This window comes from Rhinopithecus roxellana, chromosome 4, assembly GCF_007565055.1.
Source record: "Rhinopithecus roxellana isolate Shanxi Qingling chromosome 4, ASM756505v1, whole genome shotgun sequence".
In the NCBI taxonomy this organism is placed as follows: Eukaryota; Metazoa; Chordata; class Mammalia; order Primates; family Cercopithecidae; genus Rhinopithecus; species Rhinopithecus roxellana.
Genome location: NC_044552.1, coordinates 69595598 through 69608486, shown reverse-complemented (window position 1 = coordinate 69608486; position 12889 = coordinate 69595598). Strand labels below are relative to the sequence as shown.

The 12889-nt window shown below is 38.0% G+C and overlaps 1 pseudogene; it reads left to right on the top strand.

Moving 5' to 3' along the window:
• On the top strand, window positions 1–939 carry LOC104676666 (annotated as a pseudogene).
• Window positions 940–12889: the final 11950 nt, after the last annotated feature.

Here is a 12889-nt window from a genome sequence, read left to right as displayed (position 1 = left end):
ATGGAGAGCGCTCTCCCCGCCGCCAGCTTCCTGTACTGGGTTGGCACGGGCACTGTGGCCTACCTAGCCCTGCACATCTGCTACTCACTCTTCACGGCCCTCTGGGTCTGGGGAGTGGGGAACAAGGTGGAGGTCGGCCCAGGGCTGGGAGAATGGGCAGTTGTCACAGGTAGTACTGATGGAATTGGAAAATCGTACACAGAAGAATTAGCAAAGTGTGGAGTTAGCAAAGTATGGTTGTCCTTATCAGCAGATTCAGGATAAACTTGACCAGGTTTCCAGGAAAATCAAAGAAAAATTCAAAGTGGAGACAAGAACCATTGTTTTGTCTTTTGCATCAGAAGATATTTATGATAAAATTAAAACAGGCTTGGCTGGTCTTGAAATTGGTGTCTTAGTGAACAATGTGGGAATGTCATATGAGTATCCCAAATTTTTGGACATTCCTGACTTGGACAATATGATCAAGAAAATGATAAATACTAATATTATTTCTGTTTGTAAGATGACACGATTGGTACCCCTGGCATGATGGAAAGATCTAAAGGGGCGATTCTGAACCTCTCAGCTGGCAGAGGCATGTTCCCCATCCCACTATTGACCATCTGTTCTGCAACCAAGACTTGTGTTGATTTCTTCTCTCAGTTCCTCCATGGGGAGTATAGGAGCAAGGGCATCTTTGTGCAGAGTGTCCTGCCATACTTCGTAGCTACAAAACTTGCTAAAATCTGAAAGCCAACTTTGAATAAACCCTCTTCGGAGACATTTTGAATCTGCAATTAAAACAGTAGGCCTGCAATCCCAAACCAATGGATACCTGATCAATGCTCTTTGGGCTTGATAATCTCAATCCTGCCTTCTTGGATTTATTTTAAAATAACCATGGCTATGAACAAGTCTACACAGGCTCGCTATCTGAAGAAAACCAAGAAGAACTAAGCATTGATAACTGCATTATAAATTGGCCAGATGCTCCAGCCTATGCAAGCTTACTGCAAGGCACCTTACTGGTCTTGAAAATCTGAAGTCATTTCAAATAGTTATTAACATGACTAAATGTTATCTTAATTAAGAGGAAAACAGAAGTTGCTTTTAGGGGTTTCTGACATATATTCTGGATACTACCAGAGGTAATTTTGAAGTTTAATATAAATGTTCATTTCAAATGAATATAGAACTAATATTGTCAAGAACAGCTAATAGGAAGGAATACTATTATAGCAAATCACAGAATGAAAGACCCAAACATAAAACTCAGCAGTTTTTATCTGCTCCAAAATGCCGTTGATCATTATTCCTGTATTTTCTCTGAAACTGATTGTAAAAAGTTATGTCCAGCTACTCTTTTGTTTTTGACACTTTGAAGAAATGGAGATTAGTTGATTTGATTTGTTTATAAGCAGACACACTGCAATTTACAAAGGTATCTTTAAGGTTTTGTAAAATTATGTTCCAATTTGTACATTTATATGGAATCATTCTTTATCAAGGGTAGCTAATTACATAAAAATAATTGTGAAATATAGAGTTATTTCTGACACATGAAATTCACTAAGCTGTGCTTTTTTGTGATGCATATTTCTTCTCAGTTTAAATGTATGTAAATATCAGTGCTATGCGGTATGATTTATAAAGATAAATGGGTCAAAGTGTATATTGAGACTAGCAGCCATCTATGATACCACTGAAACCCTAACCCAGAAATTGGCCTGCTTGGACACCCAGCCTTCTTTGTTTCTGCATTGAACCAATATTGCTCACACATGTGACACAGACTAGTCCTATAAAAGTAATGACATCATAGAAATAGCATTATAACTTTTAAACTGACACTCTATAGGTAGATACTAATATAATTAGTTTTAATAAAACATGCTGTAACCATGGTATACAACAAAAATACATTTCTTTGGTGATTGAAATTAAGGCCATATTTACACTGACTTAATATGACTGACTTTTATCCTGCTTCATAACTTGTACAGGGAACTCACCAAGAAAGAATTCAATACTGTGAAATATGCAACAAGAAGATTGGCCTTTACCAAATTTGTGGTTCCTAAGTTCTGAGTTTTAAGCATCAGTAGATTTGTATTTAAAAAAAAAATTGGGGCCTCAGTTTCTGGCTTTTAATTTTGCCAGTTAAGGACATAAAGCAAAAACAAACAAAACAAATAACCATCTGCTTTCTGCATCATTATGTAAAAGAAAACATATTTTAGCCCCTAAAATTAGGAATAATATAATCTAAGAATAAAGGTTGTCATTTAAATGGAATAAATATAGCTTTATGAAAAAAAGAGTAAGTTGTTTAATTTCTACATATAGCTATTCATTTCTAACTTAATTATTTTGTGATCAGAGAATCTGTAAGATTTTAATCCTTTTGTTTATTATTTAGTTTAGTTTGTTTATTTATTTATTTATTTTTGAGACAGGGTCTCACTCTATTACCCGGACTGAAGTGCAGTGACATGATCACAGTTCACTGCAGTCTTGAATCCCTGGGCTCAACAGATCCTCCTGCCTCCACCTTCAGAGTAGCTGGGACTACAGGCACGCACCACCATGCTTGGCTATTTTTTTTTTTTTTTTTTGTAGACATAAGGTCTCATTATGTTACCCAAGCTGGTCTCAAATGCCTGGGCTCAAGTGATCCTCCTGCCTTAGCCTCCCAAGTGCTGGGATTACAGACATAGAGCCACTGCCTGGCTCTATGTTTAGTAAGTTTTACTCTTACTAAAACTTGTTTCTCTTCCTTGTGTTGAAGTCTCTTTTATCTGGTGTTAAGTTAGCCATCTCAGATTTCTTATATGTACTGTTTACATAGTATCTCTTTTTCCATTATTTGATTTCATTCCCTCTAATACTTTACACAGAGTAACCCTTTTAAACAGCATGTAGTTAGGTCTTGATTTTTAATAAATCTAGTCTGACCATCTGTTTTTAATGAGTGTGCTTAGTACCTTTACATTTGATGTAATTATTGATATGATTAGATTTAGGCCTACCATTTTATTTGTCCTCTGTTAAATAAAATACCAACAGTTATAAAGAATTAAAATATAAGATCAGACTGTATAACTATATAACTGATCTTATATTTTGATTCTTTATAACTCCTTTCCTGCCTTCTTTTAGTTTAATCAAAAATTTTTATCACATTCCATTTTAATTTCTCTACTGGCTTTTTAGCTATACTTCTTTGCCTTATTTTTAAGTGACTATTCTGGAAATAACCACTAAAATAACCACTAAAAATATGCATATTTATCATAATCACCTTGATCTTGGACTTCTAGCCTCCAGAACTATAAGAAATAAATGTCAGCTATTTAAGCCACTCAGTATTTGGTGTTTTGTTACAGCAGCCTGAACTGACTAGGACAATTCTTGTTCTGCACAACTTTCAGTAGTAAGCAATGGTAATGAAGAAACCACAGCGGAAACAACACCGAATGCTGATGAGGAGGTGAAAAAACAGAACTCTCATCCAGTACCTCCATCTAGGCAATTAGTACTGTGCAGAAGAAGACATGTCCAAGAGCTTTCATTAAAGCACTGTTTTTAATAGTAAAAATAATTAAAATTAAAAACAACCTATATGCCCATTAGTAAGAGACTAGATAAAGAAATTGTGGACTATTCATAAAATAGAATATTATATGAGAGTGCAATGAAATAATTAGAACTGTAAGAATAAACAGATTTCAGAAAAAAAATGATGTTGAATGGGAAAGAGAAATTTGCTGATGTTTACATATATTATGATATCTTTTATATGAATTACAACAGGATATATTGTTTATAGTTAAATACATGTATTCTAAAATTCAGAAAAAATCAAAAGGGATGCTGAACACAAAATTCAGGATATTTTTTATATCTGCAAGGGAAGAAAGGAGGAAAGAAGAAAAAAGAATGAGTTTAAATTGAATGTATAATGTTTTACTTCTTGTGTTATATGTGGGTACAGGGGAGAGTATTATATTTTATTATATTATTATCTAAAAGGGTTTTTTTATTCCTATAGTATTTCCAAATAATTTATTTTTAGAGACAGGGTCTCACTCTGTCCCTGAGGCTGGAATATAGTGGCATGATCATAGCTCACTGCAGCCTCAAACTCCTAGGCTCAAGTGATTCTCCCACTTCCGCCTCCTGAGTTGATGGGACTTCAGGTATGTACCACCACACATGGCAAATTTTGTTATTTTTTGTAGAGATAGAGGTCTTGCTATGTTGCCCAGGCTGATCTCCAAGTCCTGGCCTCAAGCTATCCTTCCACGTCAACCTCCCAAATTGCTGGAATTACAGGCTTAAGCCACTGTGCCTGGCCAGTATTTCCTAATTTTTTGATGAATAAGATTACTTTTTAATTTCAAAAGTAATAAGATTGCTTTTTTTGTTTGTTTTTTTAAGATGGAGTCTCTGTCTTTTAAGACAGAGCTCCAACCAGCTTTATCACCCAGGTTGAATTGCAGTGGCTCGATCTTGGCTCACTGTAACCTCCACCTCCCAGATTCAAGCAATTCTCCTGCCTCAACCTCCTGAGTAGCTTGGATTACAGGTGTGCACCACCACGCCTGGCTAATTTTTGTATTTTTAGTACAGACGGGGTTTCACCAGGTTGGCCAGGCTGGCCTCAAACTCCCGACCTCAAGTGATTATTGAATTTTTAGAAATCAGGTTACCAAACATAGAATGATCTGGTTTTTATGAAATGCAACTATATGCATAAATATAGATCGATAGAAATGTTTATGTCTAGAATTTTGTGTGACATTTTTTACTGTTTTCATTAAACTTGTCTGCATTGGCCCATTATTGTAATAAGCATGTGAGTGGATTGATTCTAGTGGGAATAAATATGTAGAGCAAAGAAAAAATGTAGCACAGGACAGAACCTTGGGGAATGCTGACATTTGAGGGACAGAAGGTGGGAGGGAGTGACAGTAACAAAGATGGATTAGTCAGAGAGGAGAAAAATCCAGAGTATAATTCCCAAGAAGCCAATAAAGGACAGGGTTTTAAAAGGAAGGGCATTGAACAGTTTAAACACTCCAGAGAGGAGATCGGCTGCATGGAGGTCTGGCAGGAGAGTGATGTGTTTGGAGACTGTGAGGGCGTGCTTCCTCCAAGAGAGTGGTCAGGTAGTAGGGAGGCCAGTGTGCAAGTGTTTTCAGAAAGAATGGGGCGTGACGAAGGAGGGCAGGAAAGCCACAAATAGTGAATAGAATTAAAGACCTTCGGGCACTGAAGCAGATTGTCATCTTCATACTAGGAATAGCCAGAATACAAACTCGAGGATGTTGAGATGACAGTTACCCTAGGAAACCCTATGAGAGAGTGGTACCCTGGCAATGGGTACCAAGCTGCTCCATTGCACTGTACTGAAGATGTGTTGGGACTCATTCTAGTGTAGTGCGTCAAGTCGCCTGTAGTCTTTGCTTAGCGGGAAAGACGTTTGTGTAAACCCACGGCCTTGGTGGTGAAATCACTTAGCAGCTTCTACATAACAACAAAGATGACAGCAGCAACCAGCACAATTTGATGTTAGAAAGTTTCCGTAATGTAACAATAAATTCATTTGGCTACTAGGGAAAATGCTCTCTCATCTAGTTTCTCTATCACTTAGCCAGGTTCCATTAGGATGAGGACACAGTAAAAACTAAATACTGCAGACAAAGATTGAAAGGGAGAGGGAGGGCCTGTGTTTAGAAAGTGTGCTTAGAAAGTAGACAAGTGTGTTTAGAAAGAGCACTGCTTGTTCTTCCTTCATCTTAGCCAGGGAGCCCTGGGATGGCACAGCATCAGTGTGTGTGTGTGTGTGTGTCTGTGTGTGTGTGTGTGTGTGTGTGATGGAGTCTTGCTCTGTCGCCTAGGCTGGAGTGCAGTGGCACAACCTTAGCTCACTGCAACCTCTGCCTCCCAGGTTCAAGCACTTTCCTGCCTCAGCCTCTCAAGTAGCTGGGATTATAGGCACGCACTACCATGCCCAGCTAATTTTTGCTTTTTTTTTTGTTTCTAGTGGAGATGGCATGTCTTGAACTCCTGGCCTCAAGTGATCCACCCACCTTGGCCTCCCAAAGTGCTGGGATCACAGGCATGAGTCACCACGCCTGGCCAGCATCAATATTGATGTATATAGATGTGTATAGATCAATAGATAGAAGTATATATGTTATGTGTATGTGTATGTATATATAAAAATTTACCCATGCACAGTATTTATTTGAGTATCATGTGCTAAGCAGCATACTTCACAGTTTACTTGAGTTATTTAGTCTTACATAATCCCAATTAGGTAGGTACTATCATTATCCTCTTTTATAAATGAACAAAAATTTTTAGAAGTTATGTGATTTCCTTGAGATAACACAGCTACTTGTTTTAAAGTAATTTCCTGGGTATTATGGAGGGCAAAAACTGTAGATATAATAACTCCCATTGAGGAGCTTTCATGCTGGAAATACAAATTAGGCCCATATGGAGTTAACACTGCCTAAGAGCAGCGTGTAAATGCTGAGTTAGAGGGGCCAGGCATTCACTCCTGGTTGGAGCAACCAGAAGATTTCTAAAAGGAGGGAGTTTTAAAATTTCACTTTGAAGGTTGGGAATTCCTTTTACCATAAGATCAGAACAATGTCTATTTATTTATTTCCTTTTTTTTTTTTTTTTTTTCTTGAGACTGAGTCTCGCTCTGTTACCCAGGCTAGAGTGTGGTGGCACAATGACTGCTCACTGCCGCCTCTACCTTCAGGGCTCAGATGATCCTCTCACCTCAGCCTCCTAAGTAGCTGGGACCACAGGTGCACACCACCATGCCCAGCTAATTTTTAAATTATTTGTAGAGACAGGGTCTCCCTGTGTTGCCCAGGCTGGTCTTGAACTCCTGGGCTTAAGCTGTCCTCCCACCTTGGCCTCCCAAAGTGTTAAGATTACAGGCATGAGCCGCCACACCAGGCCCAACATCTATTTTGTCTACCTTTCTTTATGTTACCTCAGCTCTTTTCAAGCTGTCCCTAAATACGAATACATCGCTAGGTACATCAGTAGAATCACCATCTTTTTATTCCTGGCATCTTTTATTTCCTTCAGGATATGGAAGTTTCTTAGCAATAGTAGACAGAGCAGAGGACATCCCCAGGTTTCAAAGCAGGCTTCAATCGCTTGACAGCTCTGGCATGGAGAACCTGGCTATAGGGACTTCATTAAAGGACAATAGCCACTCTCCCTTGGACAGTTGTTTCTGAATGCCATGTGGACCAACTTCTAGCAGAGGGATCAAAGGCATGGTCTTAGGCAATCCGAATTTACCTTGGAGGCATTTCTGAACACAGCTCTGTCCCGTGATGGAGATGTTATTTGAAGTTAACTTTAATTGTCGTGTATTAAATAAAATTCTAAAACTCTTTGTCTCTTTAAGGTTGAGAACTGAGGGATTGAGGGTTCAACTTCAGATCTGTGAGTTGGCAGTCCAGGCCCTGATTTGTCTGAGCATCCGTGGGAAGCCCCCTTGGACCTGGCTTTCTCCAGCACTCTCCACACCCACAGCTGGCCCTGCTTCCTCTAACTCTCCCTGCAGTGGGCTGAGTTGCTCCACCAGAAGCAGAAAGTAACTCTTAAAATAAATTAGTTTTTAAAATATTTAAAACACTTTTCACATTGCTCATAAGTAAATGTCTGCATTTCCATAACCTGAATGATTCCATCATCAGAAAGGAGGAGACATGTTTTGATAGATTCATTAAGCAAGGGGAAATTTCTGGATACCAGTAGTAAACAACTCAAATATATTGGGAAAAATTTGAGTCATTTATTCTTATCAAAGCCAAATTATTTTTAAAAGCTCATGGTACGTCAGGTGTGGTGGCTCACGCCTGTAATCCCAGCACTTTGGGAGGCTGAGATGGGCAGATCCACTGACGTCAGGCGTTTCAGACCCACCTGGCCAACATGGCTAAACCCCATCTCTACTAAAAATACAAATATTATCCAGGCATGGTGGCGTGTGTCTGTAGTCCCAGCTGCTTGGGAGGCTGAGGCAGGAGAACCGCTTGAACCCAGGAGGTGGAGGTTGCAGTGAGCCGAGATCGAGCCACTGCACTCCAGCCTGGGCAACAGAGCAAGACTCCATCTCAAAAAAAAAAAAAACTACAAACAAACAAACAAACAAAAAACTCGTAGTAGCTGGTTGATAACTAAGTGTACTGAAAGAATTCTCAACAACTGAAGAAAAGCTCTCAATAGACAAAAAACAGAAGCATCTGATTGCAGTGCCAGAATTTTCCATTTTTGTCCTGTAGAAAAGGTTAAAGACATTTTGACATTTCTTTCAAGCATATGGAGGACACGAAGAACTATCTCTTCTCCATTTCTCCAGAATAGGAGGAATGCAAAAAGAGATGCTGTCAAACCAAAATAGCTGAATCTTTCAACATTTCCTGTTATTCAATATTATTTTAAAATCTGGATACCTAAGTGCCATTCCTTCCCTGTTCAAAAATAATGCTATTTTTATTGTTGTTTCCTATGGAAACCATTTCCCTAGGCATGTCAACAGCCATATCTTAAGAGGGAATTATTTATTTTAGCCGGTTTTCCTCATTGAGCTTTGGATGATACAAACCCATATTGTATCCTAGTGGATTCTTCAAGGCTAACCCCTGCCCATTCTTGGAGCACCATCTACTGCTGCCATAGCCACACTCTTGGCCTCTAAGCAGCCAAGGAAAATCATTCTGTTCCCCAGAGATCAGTTTGAGGAACTTCAGGTCCTCAGGGACTGATGGAAAATAACAGAATCTGTGACCAAATTGTTAGGAGTCTTCAAATCTGCTTAAGGGCAAATGTCAAATAAAGCAATGAGGCTGGGAAGACACAAGGGCCTTCTGTACTTGCACAGGAGAGAAAGAATATTCCCTTCGCATAATGCAGACTTCTGACAACATATTATTTTTCCCTAGAAATTAAGAAATGGGAAACTTCTACTTCCACCTATGAAAGGATGGCTTGTATTGGACTAACTCTCCCACAAAAAAAGACCATGAGGGCCAGGCATGGTGGCTTACCCCTGTAACCCCAGCCCTTAGGGCGGCCGAGGTGGGAGGATTGCTTGAGCCTAGGAATTGAAGACCAGTCTGGGCAACATGGTGAAACCCCATCCCTACTAAAAACACAAAAATTAACTGGGCATCAAAAGTGTGCATCTCTAGTCCCAGCTACTCAGGAGGCTGAACAATGGGAGGATGGCCTGAGCCCAGGAGGTAGAGGTTGCAGTGAGCCAAGATCATGCTACCGCACTCTACCCTGGGCAACAAAGTGAGATCCTCCCTCAAAAAAATTTAAAAAACAAAACAAAAAAAAACCATAAGGGCAGGATAAAGCAGTCCCCCTAAGAAAAACAGCTCTAAACAACAGAGAGTAACAAAGCCACCAAGATTTAAAGGGCCAAGATACTAGAGAGAAATAAAATGCATTGAGGTGAGCCATTACTATTTGGTATAGATAATTTTCTGCAGCACAGAGGCCAAATAAATTAATAATGTCTTGTATTGCAAGAGTCCTACTGGGCTGGGGAGAAAAGTAGAATTCATGACTATCAAACTTAAAGAATTTGAAGAACCAGCATTCTAGAGAAGTGAGCCCTACATTCTCCATGTAATGTTTCCTCAAGGAATTGCCCTATTTCTAAACTAAACAAGCACAGTCCAAGAGGAAAGAAACCAAGAAACCACCCAACAAATGGCTTGTTAACCAGAGAGATTTTAGTGGTCTCATGGTCCTGGGAAGACAAAACTCAGAGTTCGGGACCTTCCAAAAAAGAGAATTCCTGGTAAGCACTTCAGGCCTTTAACTGAGAACCCCTAAAGGCCGCATCTGAAGAGTAAGGGCAAATAAGAGAAAAAATAACCCTTACAAAACCCGAAACTCAGCTCAATTTCTGATTTGATCAAGGTGATCTGCTGCCCAGATAAAATTGAATGCTCTCTGTAGGAAGGAAATCATCATTTAGACCTTCTATAATTTTTATATGTAATGTCCAGCATTTAATCCATAATTACCAGGCACACCAGCAAATATGACCAAAGACCAAAATTTAACAGAGAGAGAGAAAAAAAAAAGCCAAGACAATGGAAAGGGAAACACATTTGATCCACATATTAAGTTTACTAGACTCAGACTTTAAATTAACTTATGGAAATAGTCATAAAATAGATTAAAATGTGGAGGATTTTATTGAGAACTGGTATCTATTTTAAAAATTAAATGGGAATTCTATAGCTGAACAATAACTGGATTGATAACTCTAAAACTGAACTTGATGATAACTAAAAGCAGAAGAGAAAATTAGCAAACTGGAAGATAGTTCAGTTCAAAAAAAATCCAAATTGAAGCTCAGAGAGAAAGAGCTCAAAAACATAGAAAAGAGGTACATGAAATATGATGGAAAGTTCTAATATATGTGCAATTAAAATTCCTAGAGAGGGGAGAGAATCAGGCAGAAACGATTTCCCAAAACTGACAAACGACATCAAGCCACAAATTCAAGAAGCTGTATTTCTCCTCCTTGCATTTTGTATTTGTGCATCTGAGCTGTATTTATATTCAAAAAGCTCTAACCAAGGTAAATACAAAAGTAAATCATACATAGACATGTTATTGTAAGACTGCTGAAAACTAAAGTTAAAGGAAATAAAATCTTAAGGGTCAAAGAGAAAAAATATTATTCTCAAAGGCGCAACAATAAGACAATTCTGAGGTTAACATTGTATTTCTATATGTTAGAAAGAAATAGAAAATGAAATTTAAAAGACCATACCATTTATAATAAAAGCAAAAATCATCAAATAGATAGGAATAAATTGAACTGAAGACGGGTAAAGTCTCCATACTGAACACTTCAAAATATCCTGAAAATACTTGAAAAGATCTAAATAAATGAAAAAATATACCATGTTCATCAATTAGAAGACCCAGTATTTTAAGGGCTAATTCTACTCAAATCCATCAGTAGATTCAATGCAGTCCCAATAAAAAAAAATGGCTGTAGTTCACTGACAAATTGGAAATTGGCAGATTGATTTTTAAATTATATGGAAATGCAAAGGGCCAAGAAGAGTTAAAACAATCTTGATGAACAAAAGAAGTTGGAAGATTTATATTACCAAATAGCAAGCTTTATTGTAAAATGAAGTTAAATATTATGGCATCAGTGAAATGAAAATAAAATAGATCACCAGAATATAACACAAAGTTCAGGAAAAGGATGGTCTTTTCAATAAATGATAGTGGGTCTACAAGTCTGCCTGTAGGTTTTTGAAGATACTGTGGGTTTCGTTCCAGACCACTGCAATAAAGTGAACATCACAATAAAGTAAGTCACACAAATATATTTGTTTCCCTGTGCATATAAAAATTATGTTTACACATATAAAAATTACGTTTACACTATATGGTAGTAAACTAGGTATACAATAGTATTATTTAAAATAACAATGTACATACCTTAACTAAAAAATACTTTATTGCTCTAAATCACTAATGATCACCTCAGCTTTCATTGAGTTGTAATCTTTTTGCTGGTGGAGGGTATTGTCTTGATGTTGGTGGTTGCTGACTGGTCAGGGTGGTGATTGCTGAAGGCTGGGGTAGCTTTGGTAATTTCTTAAAACAAGACAACAATGAAGTTTTTTGCATCAATTGATTTTTTTCTTTCACAGAAGATTTCTCTGTAGCATGTGATACTGTTTGATGGCTTTTTACCCACAGTAGATCTTCTTCCAAAATTGGAGTCAGTCTTCTCAAACCTGTTGCTGCTTTTATCAACTAAGTTTATGGACTATTCTAAATCTTTTGTGGTCATTTCAACAATGTTCACAACATCTTCACCAGAACCAGATTCCACCTCAAGGAACCACTTTCTTTGTTTATCTATGAGAAACAACTCATATGTGTAAGTTTTATAATGAGATTTCAGCAATACAGTCACATCTTCAGGCTCCACTTATAATTCTCTTTCTCTTATTATTTCCACCACACTTGCAGTTCCTTCCTCCACTGAAGTCTTGAACCTCTCAAAGTCATCCATGAGGGTTGGAATCAACTTCTTCTAAATCGTTGTTAATGTTGACATTTTAACCATCTCCTACAAATCATGAATGTTGTTCATGGCATCTAGAATGGTGACTCCTTTCCAGGAGTTTTTCCTTTCCATAATTAAAAAGTACTTTATTGCTATAAATCACTAATGATCATCTCAGCTTTTGTTGAGTTCTTTTGGCTCTTTGTCCAGATCTGCCAGAGATCACTATCTATGGCAGGTATAGCCTTACTACTATACGGCAGGTATAGCCTTACTACTAAATGTATTTCTTAAATATTAAGACTTTAAAGTCAAAATTACTTCTTGATCTATAGACTGCAGCGTGGATGTTGTGTTAGCAGTCATGAAAACAACATGAATCTCCTTGTACATCTCCATCAGAGTTCTTGGGTGACCAGGTGCATTGTCAATAAGCAGTAACAGTTTGAAAAGCATCTTTTCTCTTAGCAGTAGGTCTCAACTGTGGGCTTAAAATATTCAGTAAACCATGGCTAAAAACATATGTGCTGTCATTCAGGCTTTGTTTTCACATTTGTAGAGCAGAGAGTAGAGTAGATGCAGCATAGTTCTTAAGTGCCCTGGGATTCTTGGAATAGTAAACGAACATTGACTTCAATTTAAAGTCACCAGGTGCATTAGCCCCTAACAAGAGAGTCAGCCTGTTCTGTGAAGCATTGAAGCCAGGCATTGACCCTTCTGTAGTCATGAAAGTCCTAAACAGCATCTTCTTCTAACGGAAGGCTGTTTTGTCAACATTGTAAATTGTTGTTTTTTGTAGTT